Source organism: Numida meleagris, chromosome 4, assembly GCF_002078875.1.
Source record: "Numida meleagris isolate 19003 breed g44 Domestic line chromosome 4, NumMel1.0, whole genome shotgun sequence".
NCBI classification, from domain to species: domain Eukaryota; kingdom Metazoa; phylum Chordata; class Aves; order Galliformes; family Numididae; genus Numida; species Numida meleagris.
The window spans coordinates 11,009,330-11,024,975 of record NC_034412.1 but is presented as its reverse complement, the minus strand read 5'-3'; the positions used below and the strand labels follow the sequence as shown (position 1 = coordinate 11,024,975).

At 43.9% G+C, this 15,646-nt stretch overlaps 1 protein-coding gene across 1 annotated transcript in view; it reads left to right on the top strand.

The window, feature by feature from the left end:
• The window catches only part of MB21D2 (Mab-21 domain containing 2), a 59,027-nt gene continuing 49,395 nt past the window's right edge, over nucleotides 6,015–15,646 (top strand). The window contains exons 1-2 of the mRNA XM_021395158.1: nucleotides 6,015–6,162; nucleotides 7,322–7,437. The gene's annotated coding sequence lies outside the window, so the exon portion shown is untranslated. The remainder of the gene's footprint in view (nucleotides 6,163–7,321; nucleotides 7,438–15,646) is intronic.

Genomic DNA, 15,646 nt, shown 5'->3' with positions numbered 1-15,646 from the left:
TGCCTTAAGCTTGTGTGAGTGCTCTCTGAAGCAGAGATTGTCCTTTTTGACTTTTTTTTTTAACAGCATTGTATACAGTGGTGTTTAAATTCACACATTTGGCTGCTGTGTCCTGGCATAAAGCTGATCAGATTTGATCTTGTTATGGGGAAGGATTTCCTGTTCTAACGATGTGGCAAATGAAAGAATTCAGGGAATTCTCTTGCTCTGCATCCTGCTCTAGGGCACTTACCCACTTGACTGTATCAGAGCAACTGTTTGTGAGGTCCATGCTAAGAAATGCAATAGGGGACTTATCTGGATTTGTGAAAAGTAAAGCAGCTAAAGAATGAAAATATATATTCACAGTTAGCCCACTGAGCAAATTCTCAGACTCTAGTACAACTGGAGGACTTCACTGCAGCAAGTGAATGGAAATAAGCAGTAGGACTGGGTTGAGTCTGCATTGCTGCTAAATACTCGGTATTCTGAAATACAGCCAGGAAGTGATGCTCTGAAGTCTTGTCTTCCATCCAGTTTCTCTTTCACCCTACTACAATAATAAAACTTCCTACCCACTTAGCGAGAGCCAGCCGTATCTGTTCTAAGGGGAGCAGCTGGTGGTTAAGGGAGAGCAGGAGCACCTGAATCGGTGGAGGCAAAAATCTGTGTCAACAAGGACTGGACAGGCCAGGCCAGGGGAGTTGTTAGATTCCCTTTCAGTGTTACAGCTTGCCACCATGCTTCACAAGCACTGATCTACTTGTTTCTCTCATCTCATGCAGAGCAGAGAGCAAGGGGACAGGTGCTCTGATGCCTGTGGTGGGCTGAAGTTGATAAGTCTCAGTTTGCTCTCTGCAGCAGGGAAATCAGTCAGTTGAGGTAACATGCATTTTGTCCCAAAGCCTCTCCAGCCAGAGGTGTGAGTGTGGCTTTTGTTCTGCCACGATGAAGAGGAGAATTCTCATGTATATTTTAAACAGTGTACTGAAAGCAAGGACTGATCCTCCTTGCTAAAACTAGAGAAATTCTATTGAACTCAAGGAAAATTTGTTCTGATATCTTCTGATATCTCAAAGTGAAATCAGGATCAGGTCCTGCAAGGTGTGTGTTGTCTACAGGATAAATTGCCAGTAGCAAATTAATTTTCATTTGATTCTGCCTAGATGAGCCAGAAGAATCCAGCCATCACTGCAAATGTGTGTACTAACACTGATAGCATTGTCCTTTCCTGTCTACTTCTCTCCTGTCCTGGAGTTGATTTGGACACAAGTGACATCAGTTGCTCCCGGAAAGATTGCTGCCAAGGTAAGTGAATATGGCAGAGCAGAGAAACTGCACAAGGACCTTGCATGTGTCTGCTTACCTCATGCTCTTGCTTCACACATAACTACAGAACATGTGATAGCTTCTGGGTATGAATGAAATTCAGAGATGTTTGCAGGTTGTCACTGCCCACCTCATAGCTTCTTTTTCATACTACCCTTAATTTCTTTAAATGAGCAGGTACAGATTCCTGCATCTACAGTGATTTGCACACACAACATTGTATTTTAAATTCAGAGGCCTTTTTCACGCTGTGGCCTCACTGGAGAATACATAGTTGCTAACCGTGTTCCACTCTGAGCTTAGGGACCCTCAAATAGTCTGAAAAATAACTTCTCCTGTGGCAGGCACACAATTCTGCTGGAGGGTGCCAGGTTCTGGTGGAACATCCCAACAGAACATAAACTTATTAGAGAAGGCAAGCAAATGTAGTTAGAGAAACCTGCCAGCTAGAAAATGAGTCTTAACTTACCCCTGACATCTTCATTGTATGGAGCTATATGGGGAGAACTACTGAGAGCAACCTAAATGTTATAATAAATCATGCTGGTGTTACGGAGATGGACAGACATCTGATTGGCTGATCAATCTTTTGGCTGTAATATGCAGTCACCAGTGTCAGCTCCCTCACACACTGCAAGGCACAGTTTCTATTACAGCTTTCCTGCTGGAAATTGAGTAAACATACTTAAAGCAAAACAAACAAAGAAATCACAGTCCATTAACAATAACTGAGCAGAACTGAGAAAGTAAGAGCATAATAGATCTAGGAGTCAGGAGCTATTACCTTTGGAGAGCATAGATAACAGATCAGACAGTGCCACCGTGCATTATAGCCAAGATGTTGGTCAGATGGACACCTATCCATCTCTGTAACAACCTTGCATTATGGTTCTACCCATCTCTGCTTCCCTGTGACACAGAATGCAGCAGGTGTCAATGACTCAATGAATTTTGTTTGTAATATCCCTGAGTTGCTCTGGCTGAAGGCATGATTTCTTGTAGTTTTATCCATACCGTTTAGCAACCAAGTCCTGTGTCTATTTTACCCTTCCATGAGCAGCCGATAGTCTTTCTTCTGCATACTCTAAGTCTTCGTTTCCTTCTCCTCCAAAAATATGTTATTTACATATCCTGCGTAAAGTCATCAAAGGAACTTGAGAGATGGCCAGTTTACTCAGTTTGATTTTCTGCAGAAGGGCAGGTCCCTTCTTTAAACTTTGGAGCAGCATTGTACAGGCATCCTCAATTCACCCAGTTCCCTCAGAACGAAGAAGCCTGTTCTGCCCAGCTTAAGACACTGTTTGAAGTCAGACTGTATTTGTCTATACATCAGAGAAAAAAAATATATATCTGTACTGAATTGCTATCAAACTGAGCTCATAGCCACTGTCTAGTTTCACCCACTTGCCTCATTTCCTTCAGTGCAGCACTCTGTATCCTTTTATTTCCTGTTTACATAGGGCCCAGCTGCCATACATTAGTCTAATACAAACCATAAAAGGAGTAAAATTTACAACTGAGTTGCTGAGGTATCTGAAGCTGTTCCAGAGTATTTTCTGATAATGAAGCTGATGTCTTAGCAGAGCTTTTGTTATCTCAGCCAGGATACTGAAAATACAAAACAGCTGTATTAAAGCATCTTTATACTACAACAAAGACAGTTCTGAGACTGTTTCCCTGCCATGCCCTCGCCCTTAAGCATGTTTGACTAAAGATGACCAGCTTACCTCCACTGTGAAACTATATATACACAATGGCATGTCCTAAATGTGGGCATTATGTTGTGGGACCAGATGTCACCAACACATTCTCTCATGTCACCATGAAAAGTTGGTGGTGGACAAAGTTATCCCTTCCCTTACAAATAGCATCAGGAGAATGCCAAGCTCCTTCTTCTGCTCTTCCTGAGTTTCTTGACCACATTCACAGGAGCTACCAAAGTTCATGGGAGCCCCAGACACTTGTCTGAGGGGTAGCAGCGAATCTGGGAAGGAGTCCCCACTTCTCAGCATTGCCTGCTGGGGCCAGCTATGAGCTGAGCTGCCCCTGGAGGAGGACAGACCTGGGCCAACCCACTGCAGACCTGCAAAGAGTCTGTGCGATAAAGCAAAAGGTTTTCCCATGCCAATTCCCAGTGACTTTAGCTGAGGATTTTGTCTACCAAGGGATTCATTTATATTTTAGTACTGCAAAGTAGTGTGGAAAAAAAAGCAACACAATTAAAAGGAACACTTCCGTGAAATGCCTTGTGCAAATCAACCTGCAGAAGACAACACTGTAATGTTTTTTGGTGTTATTGTAACATATTGCCTATAAGGAATAACACATATCAACTTCAAAGTAACTGGTACACACACTGAAAGCTAAGTGGAGTGAATGGAGAGAGACAGAGATAAAACAGGCTGCTCTCCAGATATTATTCAGAAAATTAAAGCGAGTGGATGGAAGATATACATCACAAAAATAATCTATTACAGTCTATGTACTAGAGCAGAACTTTCACCCTTTTAAACTCTCATTAAAATGCAGCTATTTTTGTTTCAAAGGATTAATATGTTGGCTCTAAAGAGAGAGGGAAAATGCGATTCACGGTGTGCTTGGAATTAGATATTGTTAATTGAAAATAACCATAGGCACTTACAAAGTGCTTTTCACTCAAAATCTCAAAGGTTGTTTTTTTTTTTTTTTTATGAAATTCATTCATGTAAGATAGTTGCTGAAGAATTGTGTGCAGCAAAAATCTCACGGAGTACTGTGGGAGCTCTGGTATACCTACAGCTAGGCAAGCCTCAGCTATGGGCAGGGGTCTTCTGAAAATGTGAGGTCTAACTGTCACCTAGGAACAAAATACCTGCCTGTGAAGATAACAGGAAATGATTTACGAAGGTTTGGCTACAGCTGAATGAATGTTTGTACAGCGAGCTAAAGGCCTCTGGAAAGACACAGTGGTGCAGTCTCAATTCTGTCCCTGGGAAAATATTCATTGTGAAATGAGGATTTCATACCCATTTGTGAACTCCTCATCAGAATGAACATAGAGAAGAAATTGTCAGTGGTGCCTGCTGACCACAGTAGCCTTTATGATGCTCTGAATCCTCCAATTTATCAGAGGGCTGCAGGGAAGCTGAGGGAATTCAGAGCATCATAATGTCCACTGTGGTCAGCAGCCACAGTGAAGTTCCCAAAGAACTTCAACAAAAGCTCAAAGGTACACAGATTGTTTACAGAATTAAGGTCAGCAACACTCAACTCGCCTGCACAGCAAATAATGCCTGTGCTTGGCAGGTGGGGAAACTGAGACACACGCAGTGTGGTGTCTTGCCTAAGGTCACAGAAGAATTTAGTCCAGAGTAGGATGAAAAACCTTCAGTCATGTCCTTTCCCCCACCCTCTCACCCTCCCAGTGACAAATGAAGGAACACCGTGAGTTATGGTAATTTCATAAAGCACAGAGCAAAAGTCTTTAAAATTAATAAAAGCAGAAACAGCTCAGAGTGCTCTGTTCTTCCTTGGTCTCTGGAGTATTACAATGGCATCTTGTAGTGGTGGTATGAGGATTTACGGTTTACTTATACAGTACTGCCATTGACGTGTTGAAGATTTAGCTTTGTAAGCTATTTGTTTCTGAACTCATTGTGACCTACTTTAAGTTAGTTGCTAAGTGGCTGAGATTTAGACTGGCTGGGACACTGATGTAATCAAATTCACACTTTGGAGGAAAATAAGTCATTGGGATCAATGCTAGGACAGGAAAATTTGCAGTGTACCACCAGATAAAATATATCACTCTGGAATAAAAATGAGGAGGGCACTATGCACTGAGAGGAAGAAGCTGCTTGAAGTGGAGAGAGCAGAAAGCTATTTTTCACATGGCTAATCGATGTGGTAATTCCAGCAGGAAGTCTTGTGACTGATGAGTGCATCTAACACCTCCAAAACCCTCCTGGGAATCAGAGATGGTGATCACTGATAAGCCATTTCTGCAGGCTTCTGCTGTTCTTTAAGGCAAGGGATGGCCTCTCACTGTCCTTCTAGCTTCTAACGACCTTCTCCTATCATCACCTGGAGCATACCATCTACAGCCCCAGCAAACAGAGACAGCTTCCTTTCACACTGTGTCTGGGAGGCTGATAATTAGATAGGGAAAGATACAGATCCAAACATCAGAGAAGACAACTAGACCTAAAAGGAGACATTCTGTACTCAGCTTTGTCTCTGACTTTTTTGGAGGAAAAACAAGCTGTAAGCTGCATGTAAACAGGCCAGTGACATTAAAACTCTTGGCTTTGAAGAGCCCTTGGACTGAAAAATGCCACGCAAAGAAGCTGTTGTTCTCACTTTACTGTGAACAGCTGTTAACCTCAAAGATTGGTGGAGTGGAGCAGGCTGGAGGGAAAACCATTAGGATGGGCAGAGGGCACTACCTGGAGTGGGCTTCTCATAGAATCATAGAATGGAAGGTCTGTGGACAAATCCCTCATACCAGAAACCTGGGGAAGTCAATGAAAAAGCTCTTATTGTTGTCAGCAAGGTCAGGATTTCACAGGAGCCTGACCCTCGACTTTATGTAGTCCAAAATGCAGGTCATGGCCTCACAAGGGGAGCTCCCACTAACCATGGCACAAGAGTGATTTTTGTCTCCAAGTTCTTTCATGTGTCACCATGGCTTTTATGACGCTCTCTTCTCTCATATGTGTGACCTCTTCAAAGGCTCTGCAGTGAGTTCCCTGCAGAGGGCATTAATGTCTCTCATGGGGCAGCAAACATAGTGAAAAGGGACAAAGAAACATTTGGGTTTCTCTGGAGCTCAGCACATTTTAGTAACACCATTTCTGCTTCCTGGACAAGATACAGGTAGGCATGGAGCAAAGTTGGTCCTCAGAAGGATTTCCAAGCATGTGACTGGAAAAAATAGTCATGTTGTTTCAATTAGCACTTTGCAAGTGTCCAGACATGCCATGGTTCTCAGAGCACTGAGTTCACTGCAGCACTGAGCCTCCGTGTGTTAATGGAGTGGGACCTGCTGCTGTGTGCAACACTTTGCAAAGCGCAAATCCCCGCCAGCCCAGAGGAGAGAAGTGGCAAAATCACTGTAGTTGTTTGGCTCTAGCAGAAGGTGGAGTTTAATGTCCCACAGTAAAAGTCACAAACAGCCAGCCTAGTCCTGTCCTCGTCCCTTGTTTTCTCCCAGAATTAAGTAAATTTCCCATGGAAATGAAAGGAAATTTTATCTGAATAAGCGTCCATCATTTACTGGCTTTACTTGGCCTAAGTAACCAAGGAGAATTTAAACTGATCATTTATTTTGCCATGGAAAAATCCCACGAACTGTAACAGAGGACACCCTGAAAGGCTTTTATCTCAATTACTGGAGAAAATTACAGAGAATTAGATCCTTTCTAATGGTTTTCTGAATCATCCTTTGGGATTTGATAGCAGGAATGTAATTCAGTACTGAATTGTACAGACTAGTGGAAAAACAATGCCTATAGAAAAGTGTTCACTATCTATTAATGTCTATAGGGCTTCCCTATAAAAGGTTTCTAAGAGTCTTTATTTACAAGTGCTTCCAGGGGTTCTATTTATGTTGTACACCTCTGCTTATAATGCACACTCATTAGAGTAAGAAAAGCAAGAATAGACAATAGAGACCAATGATCTTGTTTCTAGGAAGAAGACTGTGAAATCACAAGAGACCATCCTCACTATCCCATGAAAATGCATCACACATAGCAAAAAAAGCAGAAAAAAGCTGAGGTTTTGATCCTGCTTGGAGTTCCTACTGGCAGACTCTTGCTCCTACCTAAACTCTCCAGCTCTAGGGAGGTGCAAAGAGCTTTACTTCGGATTACAGCTTTATGGGCTAATGCCGTCTGTTGATAACAGTGTTTGATCATATCTTGGAAGCTTACATGCAAGAAGTTGTGAATGTGTGTGTCATACAGCAGTTACTGATCCATTCCTCATTTATTTCCTTTGGCTGAGCAACCTGTTCCCTTAACTTCCCTTACAGATCCCTCCTGGGCACACTGCTTCCTTCTCCCCTAATACTCATCACAAAATCAGGACCCTTGAACTCTGCTCTGCATTCTCACTCCCACCTCTCAGACACCGACAGTACCATGTAAGGTAAGCTGGGTCTTCATGATGCTACTTACGGCTCTCTAGTTTGTGATGGAAATTCTTGCATTCCCTCCTGACTCTGGGCACCCTTCGTTGAGGGTGCTCATGGTATTCAGGCCTCCAGGTCACCTCCTAAAGTTACAGTCTCCTTAATAATGTTGATACTGTAGGGGAGAGAGCTTCCGATGTGGAGATGGTTTGCATGTCATTTCTTCAGCAAGGAAGAGACAGTGACAGGAATGCTGTACCCAGAACTGAGCCCTAGAGCAAAGCTATCTCCACTGGCATCTGTTTTGCTTAAGCTGCTTGTTTCTTTCTTTTTTCTTTTCTCTTTTTTTTTTTTTCATCCTGGGGGATTCTTGCATTCAGAGCATGATGGAGTGCTGTCATGGATTTGGTGTATTTAGGAGTGATGCTGAGCTCCTCTTACAAACTCACTAGTCAAGAGACTTATTGTAGTGGCTATGCAATATCTGCTTTGGGACTTTTCCGTTTCTGGTGAGCATTTCTGTCCCCTTTTCTGCTTTTGCTAACTGCTTCTGCTCTGTTGCTATGAGTATGATCCCCAAAGGAAAAGTCCTTGCTGATTGCAGCTGTAGGCTTTTCAACAGATTTTTTATTCTACCACCTGATGGGGACATGCTGAACAGTGCCTGACACCAGCACTGTGCTACAGTTCCCCTGAGTTTTAGCAGTGCATCTAAGGCTGTCAGATGCAAGTGTTTGCAGAGCTGAGAACAACAGAAGTCATAGCAAATGTCCAGACATCCATCCTCGTTCACCTCTTGCAAGTTTACAGCAAGAACTTGCTGTGAGATAGGAAAGAAAGAAGGCAGCAACATTATCAGGATTTGCCTGTGTCTGCAAAAACAGCCAGGGACGGAAGGGGAAATGCAGTGATTTAATGTGATTTTCTTCTCAGGAGACAACATGCAAAGCTTTCAGAACAAGAGCCACAGAGAGATTCTAGCACCAAAGGAAATATATATATATATTTTTCTTTATTTTCTTCTGAGGTTAATTCAATGAGGAAAATGTTTCAGAGGTGTTTTAGTGGCAGGTATTCCAACACAACCCATTGAAAGTCCACATGACAAACAGTGTTTGATAATCTCAGACCAAAGGATGTTTTTCATTTCCAAGGGACCCGTATATATTTCAGGTATTTGTATGCTAGCCATTAGCACAAACGATTTAGCAGTAAATAAGGATCATTCCAGCAAGCAGAAAATAGCATGGCCAGTACTCAAATTAGAAAACAAATTATTTCAGTTATCTGATTTATAAGTTGAACTAAAACTAGAAAACCCCATTCATGCACATTCCAGTCCTGTCCAGGTCCTGTCTCACTAATATCTTTCTGTTGTGAAAAGCAACATGCCCTTGTTTTTCCTTAATTTTGCTTTCCTCCTCCCATTTTTAAATTGTTTTTCATTTCCAGTTGTCTATCTTGGCAAACAGACAATTCCTGTGTTCAGAACGCAAACTCCTGCCTCTTACCAGCAACCACTAAAACATTTTATCTAACACATTTGCAGTTTGTCATAAACATTACAGGAGATTTTTTTCATTGTAGATTTTTGTTGCCTTTTGTTTCTCCTCATCTCAAGTATTCCCTTCTTCAGATATGAACCTGTCTACCAGCCAGAGCTTCTCAGCAGCGCACAAAAAACCAAGCCCTTAGAAACATGTCTGTGGTGGTCCTTTTGTCATCAGATGTGCAATGTTTTTTAGTGCAGTAGGGCATTAATTTTACACTATAGAGCTCGGGTCTCCTGGATTTCATTTTTTTTGTTAACATATTTTAATAGAAAGACGCTCAGAAATCTCTTAGCTCTTCATGCTAAAGAAAGGGAAACTGATAGAGGAATCAGCAGTTTGGCAACCAGTTATCGATTAGGATATTCTAACAGGAAGCAGATTGTGGAGGAAATCATAAGAAAGTGATGACTGGCTTTCAATACATGGCCAAGAGGCTGTATTTTCTCTGTGTGGATGCTACTGCAGGGAAATGTAGCATTTCCCGCAAACCTCCTTTTTTTCCCTCTACTTTATGACAACTGTAAGAACTGTGCTCATGGGACACAGGAAAATAGCTGGGGATTGGAGCCACAACTCAGTGGTCTGGGACTGCTGCTTCACGAGGCTCCAAAGAAGCAGCAGGCATGTCTAAATCACAAGGACAGTTTCTATTTGGCAGTGTCTGCGTGAAGAGTGCCATGATGAAATCTATTCAAGAGCTGCAGAGCAGAATGTGGGGTTTAAGTTGCTGCTAGCAGCCACCACGTGAGCAACAGGGTGACGTGGGAGAAATGGAGGTAATTGGTTCTTCTCACTCTGAATCTATCCATCACTGCAGGCACAGTAATTTTTCTAAGCTTCTCTGTAGGGAGAGAGTTGCTGAGTGAGATCTCCAAGTGTACGTTGTAATGAAACAGGAGCGCTAATGATCAGTTCTTCATTATGTTTATATCTGGTTTCCAGTACAACATTGCCCTGATTCTCATTTGTGGCTTTTGATACTACCGTAATACGCGTAATTATCTACAAATGAACAACAGCAAAGAGTGCAGTCAAGCCATACATAATGCATGTATATGTGTAAGGGAGCATCTCTTGCTGTTTGTCCCCGCCAGAATTCATTTATTATATATGAAACCAAAACCAAACACCAAATTTGTATCCTCTCCATTTAAGGAGAATGCATATGGATCAGATATTTCATGTTCTGGCTGTATCCCTGTACTGCTCCAGTGCAGCACAACTTCCAACATGGCTCAGACCTGAATCCAAATTTTGCTACTTGAGGTAATCCTAATTTATAAATACAGCTAATAACAGAAAATTAATATTAACCAAGGAAATGAGCAGTCTACTTACAGAGGCCCTGAGCCAACTCACTTATAAACTTACGAAGTTTGTAAGATCAACTTCAAAGGTGACAATGCACAATCTCATTATGTTAAATGACAATGAGATAGACAGATGACTAGTATGTATGTCTTTGGTTTTGTTTTCCTCTTTTTTTTTTTTTTAAGACACTGAGAACAGTAAATGATCTGGCTGGAATCTTTAAATATTCAGTGTTTGAAATTATTTTAGAGTCAGGACTCTGCTTCCCAGAACTCTGCTTCAAAAGCCTTGGTGGATATATGAGCTGCAATGGTGCATTTCTAGCTTGAGGTTCACACTAAGCATCTGCTATTCTTTTAGAAAATGCAGTAAGCATCCTGAATATGGAAACTTTGAGGCTGGCTATGACAGATGCAATGCCATTGTTTCAAAAGATTTTAATGAGCACAGCTCCAGTGCCATGTGGATGGCTCAGTGCCTTGTTCTGCTGACAGGATGTGGATCACAACTCTTCCCATGGGGGAGAAATTTTTTTCAATCTGGAAGAAAAGTTTCAGTCTGTCAAGGAGGTAGCACACCCCTTTTTAAAACTGCCTCTAGACTGCAGTATACACAGGGTGCTTTTCACTTGTCATCATCCTCTGCATATGGAAGTTGCGCCTGTAAGCCACCTGGATATTTATTTACAGACACTGAGAAATAGTCTTTGGTGACAGGAGGGAGAACAAGGGCAGGTGGAGCTCCTCAAAGACCCTGGGGAACATCTGGGACACATGACGTGTTTGGAGAGGGGCAGAGCTGAGCACAATCCATGCTACTTTGGCTAGCAAACTGTCACAGCTGGTACCACGCATTTCACCACGTGGAGACAGCTCCAGGAGGTAAAATACATGGGATCCATAGGCTAAAGTGGCACTGACTTTCCTCTATAAATGGGTAAAGGTGAGGGGGAATTCCTGTGTACAGAGCAGGAGCCCATTTCCATGCCAGCTCCAGACCTTCAGTATTTGGGAGCATTCTGGTGGGGCTGCATGAGTTTTTGTTCACTACAGTTCCTTCAAGTCTTGCTACTTTAAGCATGCAGCTTGAATTGCAGAGCTAGGGGAGAGATCATGAACCCAAATTCATTTGAAAGCTTCTCTTTGCCCTGTGTATGCACTTACTTGTTTTTTGTTGATCTCATACTCGTGTATCCTTTACCTGCCATTTTGAAGCCATTTTTAGGCTGTGTGGAGCAGAGACAAAGTTTCTGCCAACAGAATGATGGGAAGTCCTGACATAGAGAAGCATGGGGAATGCTTGGGTGAGGTCCTGTCTCCTGTCTGGGAGTCCCAGATGTCCCACTCCAGAGCCAGACTAGGGACCAATGGAAAAAGCAAAGACCTGAAGATGAGCAGAACAGCTGAAGTACGCAAGGTATATTCAGGGCAGCAGAATGGAAGTGAGCTCCTTACAAGCATGAAACCAGGTGTGGTGCTTCTCTGGCTCCCTCCTCCTGGGACTGTCACAGGTCTGTGGATTCAGGCCACTCAGAAAAAGTGTGCAGGGAGGAGAAAAGGGGCCATAGGGGATAGTGCTGGGAAGGGAGAGAGATCCCAGGCTGGGCTCAGCTATGGGCTGGAAGAGCAGAGCCAGAAAAGGAGAGGGATGGAGATGGCACAGCAGGATCTGCAGTCTGCATCTGAGCGAGTCCTTCCCTGTGCATGGCTCACTCCCTGCTCTGTGTCACCCTTCTTACCTGCACAGCCTTTTCTGTGCAACACAAAGCACAAATGGCCCTTGAACAGCTTAGGAGATATCACAAAAACATGAGGCACATATTGCGGCCACCAGATTGGAAAAAATGGAGCACTTCAGTCAGTAATTTTGTTCCTGATGAAGCTCCTTGCCACATGAAGCTTTGAGCTGCAGCTGCTTCAGTGCTAAGTACAGAAAGGAAAGATGTTCCTGAGTCTACATTTAGCCTCAGAAAATCTGGGTACTGTTGAAGTGAGGGATGAATCTAGCTCAGCCTGCGTCATGCCATAATTACCAGCTGCAGTGAAATACCCTCAGATGATTTCTCTGAGGCTCCATCTTATTTCTGGATCTTGCTCCAATTAATTCCAGTTTTCAGCACCTCATTGAGATGCACCAAGGGTCGGTCCCTGGCTGGCTGGTCTTTCTCCCTTGGTACCCCAGGCCAGTTGCTCTTCATAGCTACTGCAGACCTATGTCCCCAGTCTTAAGATGGCGGTATTAATGCTCACTTGCACTCCAGCAGTTTTTTGAGAGAGCCTATTCAAGCGTGGGAAGCATTTTGAGGTCTCAGGTCATGCAACAGAAGTGAGAACAGTTATTTCTTCTCTTTTGATTCATTTCTCTTTGGACCATTCTATTGCTGAGTTCTGGAAGTGGCACTAGGCAGAAAAGGGGATACCTGTTCTGCAGGAGAAAAAGAGTAGGGTAATTTGAAGGAAAGAGAAGGCACATAGGAAAAAGGAGAATTACAGCTGAGAAGGAGGGCACAGCTTCCAGCACAGGAAGGAACAGTGTAGTGGGCAGCGTATTCAGTCCCTATCCCAAAGAAGGTGAATATCCATATTGGGAATTTTTGTGCTCAGTGGGGTAGAGGCCACACATTCCTCCTTGGCCACAAGTGATGCTCACAGGAAGAACTCTGAGGATGCTGAAACATTTCCACAGAAAGTTCCATTTCAGAAAGAAAAAAGATTTGGTAGAAAAACTCCTGGCCAACTGTATTTGCAATCTCATTCTCATTTATTTGCTCAAATAATCCCCAGTGCTTGATTTACGTAAGACTTGAATTAACTGTGTATTTATTCAGAGATCTTAAATTGTACTGATGTGATGAGATAGAATTGCAAGCTGATGCAGTTTCAAGGGTATTAACAAGCATGTGACAGTGCAGTGGATCCCACTTGCCACTGAGGGACCCAAGACCATTAAAGGTTTCCATACAAGACAGAAAGAAGGCTTCTTGTTTTGCAAGCACAGTGTTTCTCATGAAGGAGAATTTCTGTTAGCAGTGAGGTGGGGATGAGCAGCACCAATCAGAGACACTTGAAGAAAATGAAAACTGCTTGTTGGATGCTGCTCTTGGTGAACACTATTGGTTTGAGCTCAACCACTAAAGCACGTGCTTTGGGTCTCAGCAACAAACTCCAGATGAGTGAGAAATGTGGAGCAGCTGACACCCCTGGGTAAAGGAAACCTCCTGGAAATGTAAAGGTGATGATAACTCCAAGCAGAGGGGCCATTAAAAAAGGCAAGAAACTGAGATCTCCATTGCTTCCAGCATTCTTTGTTTCTGAAGAACATCATGTTTTCTGTAAATCCAGGCAAAGCTAGCCACGAAGCTGCTGGCGAATGGGATTGAATCATTTTAAATGAAGAGGGGGAAAAAAAAGAGAATGGAAGTATAGACCTTGATGTGGGTGGAGAGTCTCTCTAATCATGTGGAGACCCACTGACAGGCAACATCTGAGACAAAATACTCATGGAGAAACTACTGGAAGTCCCAGTATTGAAATAAGATGCAGCAACTAATATATGATAGTAGAAGTAAGTCGCCTAGTCCTTGGAGCCTGTGAAGAACATCACCTTCAAAGAGACGAGGCAGGAGAGCTGGCAGTGAAAAGTGTAGCTTCTATCAAAATGCCTGGCTTCTTTGCCAAGCGGTGCCAGTGGTGCATGTCATAGCAGCTGGTGGATTGCACTACACAAAACTGGAACAAGGGTACCCACACAGCTATAAATGGTTGCAGCAGCACGTGGGACATGAACATGAGATGTTCAAAGACGGGTAGGGCAAAATGGAAGGTCTTGGTGTGGTTTGGGGTTCAGGAGTTAATGCGACTTCGGCGCATGCTGATGATGGGGAAAGGCATTATCACCAGAGGGAGCTGTCTGCTTGCACGAGATTGTCACCCCAGCCAAAAACACTGCAGAAACGCGGCAACAAGGCTCCCAAAACCTGAGGGCAGGAAGCGAGAGGTCCTGAGTGCTCAGCCAGAGGCTGCAGCCGGGTAGCGTGGAGGGCACTGAGGTTGGCAGAGCTCACCCTGCAGGGCAGGCCATCAGCACAGAGCACTGCTGATGGCTGCTCTGCCTTTTGGATCCCGTTGTGTTAATGCCAGCAGTGGACTGGTTTTATCTGTGGGCTTTGCTGAGGAGGGTGCTGGTCAGATGCTCATGTGACAGCGCAGCTGATCACCAAAGGCTCAGATGGTGAATGAAGGTGACGTGTGTCGGAGTGGGCTGCGTGCAGCTCAGAGCACAGCGCGGCCTCTGTACCCAGCAGAGGGCATGTGCCTGCACACAGGCGCTCCTACCTTTACCTTGGGGACATCATTTCCTAGATAATGAGCGCATCAGTGCCTCAGAAGCTGTGCGAGCAGCTACAAGACAAAGCCACAGGCTTTGCCTGTTGTCCTTTGAAAAGGCCGTGGTTTCTGTTACAGGGTCCAAATCTACCCTCGATTTTCCTTCTTGTTTCAGATCAGGTCCCACTGCAAGGAGCGTGGAGCCTGCTCCATTTCTGATCAAGACAAGTGGTCCAGTGGAACCAGGCCACCTCCACACACACAGCTCTGCACACTTACATCTGCATTCACTGTGCATCAGGAAAACCAGCCTGTGAATGCTTCTCACCGGGCTTAGTTCCACCTTCCTGTTTTTTCTCTGAATGCCTCGCTCCTAAATTTGGTAGAGGTATTCCACCTTCAGACAGGGCTGAGCTGAAAGCTTTGTTTTCTGCCAAGAAGCTTCAGAGGACAACACTTATCAAAGCAGTTTGCATGAGTGACACAGCTTCTGAAGGGAGAGAAACACTTCAGGCTGAAAAGTTATTAGGCATTAAAAACACATACTGAAGAAAAGCATGCTGCCTTGACAATGGGAGAATGGGTGGGGATAGGTCTGGGCCCCCTGACAGAGACCTGTAGGTCTTCTGATATCCCACCTCCCCCTCTTGCTCTTTGTCTATGTAGCTCTCAGGGCTGGTCTCCAGAGAAGTGAGGATACTTCGTCTTGGTTATTGCCCCAGAACATACAGTAATATTATATATGTGTGAATGAGTGTGTATACATATACATGCGTGTGATTGTGTACATATACACATCTTATGAAGCCAAAAGGGAACATATGCAGAATGCCTCCGGGAGCATGTGGGAAGGGCAGAGTTCCAAGCCGGTTATTAATCCACTTGCAGGACAAGGCTTTTGCTGAAGTTTACAATTAAATTTAAAAAAAAAGAAAAAAAGAAAGAAAGAAAGAGAAGCCTTTCATCCCGCGCCGGAGCTCTGCCCGCCGCCTCCGCGCCCGCCCCGCCGTGACGCCGCGCAGCAGCGAGCCCCCCCC